The following is a 2,500-nucleotide window of genomic DNA, read 5'->3' on the forward strand; positions in this document are numbered from 1 at the left end:
AGCAGCTGTTCCAGGTTGAGCCACCGACGGGTAGGTTAGACGTGGATGATGTTCTGATGTCCCTGTTAGGAAGGAAGGCGATCTCCAAACGAAGGGTGTAACGGCAGCGGGTATCTGCAGCCTCCCTAGTCTAGTGGTGAACATGTGGTTCACATGCTGCCTTGGTTGCTATCCGGTAGTCCGGTATCCTTCACCCAAACATGTTGAGGAGTGTGGTCATTCCTCTTTGGAAGGGAAAAGGGGATTGCACGGAATGCATTATCACCGTGGCATTACGCTGCTTAGCATACCAGGCAAGGTGTTTACAGGCAAAAGAGACCAGAACAATCTGGAGTCACTCCTCTCCACCCTCCACAGTTGACTGTATCCGTGGCTTCGTTCCGTTGTTGAATTCTGTCGAGAGTTGCTTGCTCTCGAGAAGGCTTTTGACTTCGTGTAAAGTGAATCATTCTGGGGGTCTTTTGCATCAAGACCAAGATCCGGGATTTTGCAGGTCTGCCAGGAGAATCCACCCAGTCGTTATGATAATGATGATATGAATTTAGGGTGTAATGACAGGCTTTTGTGACTGCAAGTCAAAATGTGGTTGTCTGTTTATTGTACTTACCCAGCGTGCCATGAAAGGACAGCCATTGAGGATTGAATCGGGTCGTAAGTTGCCAGCCCCCCATGCAACAACGAATGGCCAATGATGCTTGGGATTGAAATGAACTGTCAGTTTTACATGCCTTGGTAGTGCAGTCCATGACTCTGGGCAGTCAGACCATGAAAACAACAGACGCAGTGGCCTGGAAGCACGAGCCATGAATTCACTTGACGGAAGCATCTGGAAGTGCTTGCACCTGTGCAGAAGGACCAAGCTACGTGTCTTCAAGGCCCTGATATTGCCGGTCTTGCTGTATGGACCTTATTCCGTGCCTTGGAATGACATCTTGATGCCTTTTGTAACATGACCTTACACTGGATCATGGGCGGAGGAGGTGGAGGAGGCCCGTGGGGCAACCAAGATAGTCGTGGCTTCGGCAAATCGATCAAGCCAACCAAGAGGAAGTCAGAATGAGCCGTGCCGCCTGCCCGGTGGCTTGCTAGGCTGGAGACGGAGGGCGGGCGTGACTATGCGCCCTTTCCGGCTTCAGCCCTCGATTTGATTTGACTCTTCCATCCTCTTTTCCTCCTCCATCCCGCAAATCTGGCTTATCCTTATCCTCCCGTCTTCCTTACTTTCTCTTCACTTCTTGGTCCTTTCTCAACCTCTTCCTCCTTTTTTTTTCTATTCCCTTCCCCCTTTCTTCCCCGTTTCTCTTTCACTTGCTTGTTCCTCCTTCCGTACCCCCCCCCCTCTTTCACTTCTCCCTCTCAAAGAGATTTTTAATCCCTCAGTTGTTATTCCTTTCATTATTCCACCCTCTTCCTTCTCCCTCTCTCCCGTCTCTCACCTCCTCCTCCCCCCCGCGTCCCTCCCTCTCTACCTTTGGCCTCTCTCTACGGACCTCCTCTCTCAGCCTCTCCTCATTCCTCCCTTTATTTCCTTCCCAATCCTCCCCCTTTAAGCCTACATCTCCCTCCATGTCCTCGCCCTCTCTCTCCCTATCCCATCTCCCTCTCCCTCTTTTCTCTTCTCTTATTCCTATCCTCCTTCCTCCTTGCATCCATATCCTCTTCTTTCCCTTCCCCTTTCCTCCTATTCCCCCCCTTCCCCCCACCTCCCCTCATCTCCATACTCCTCCTCTTCCCTCCTTCTCACCCACACCTTTATCACCCCTCCCCCATTCCCCTCCGTCCCGCTCCCCCTCCCCCCCCCTCTCGACGCCCTCCATCACTGTCCGGTCTCCAAGAGCTCATACGCCGCTTCATTGAGCATGCGTCCGGTCTAGCAGCAGCCCCCCATTGTGTCTTCGAATGGTCCCCTGATAGAAGAGGTTGCGTGATGAACAGAAAATCTATATATATATAAAAAAAAAAGGGCGAGGGAAAAAATATGTGGATAAAACTAAGGAATAAAGGTAGTTGCGATGGAGGTGGTAAGGCGAGAGAGGTACCCATTTTTAAGATGTGGGATGATTGTTGGTGGTTTCGGAGGGGAGCAGATAATGTTGTGAGGATGTTGTGGAGATTGGCGCATGAGACAAAGAGAGAAAGAGAACGAAAAAGGGATAGATAGACGGAGAGCGAAGGAGAGAGAGAGGAGGGGGGGAGGGGAGGAAGGCAGACTAGCAGACGGACAGACAGACGGACAGAGAGCGAAGGAGAGAGAGAGGGGTTGGGGGGAGGGGAGGGAGGCAGACTAGCAGACGGACAGACAGACGGACAGAGAGCGAAGGAGAGAGAGAGGGGGTGGGGGAGGGGAGGGAGGCAGACTAGCAGACAGACAGAGAGCGAAGGAGAGAGAGGGGGGGAGGGTGAGGGAGGCAGACTAGCAGACAGACAGAGAGCGAAGGAGAGAGGGGGGGGGGAGAAGGCAGACTAGCAGACGGACAGACAGACGGACAGAGAGACAAAC

This window comes from Penaeus japonicus, unplaced genomic scaffold (genome assembly GCF_977035675.1).
Source record: "Penaeus japonicus unplaced genomic scaffold, GWHDUDI00000001_assembly GWHDUDI00000006, whole genome shotgun sequence".
In the NCBI taxonomy this organism is placed as follows: Eukaryota; Metazoa; Arthropoda; class Malacostraca; order Decapoda; family Penaeidae; genus Penaeus; species Penaeus japonicus.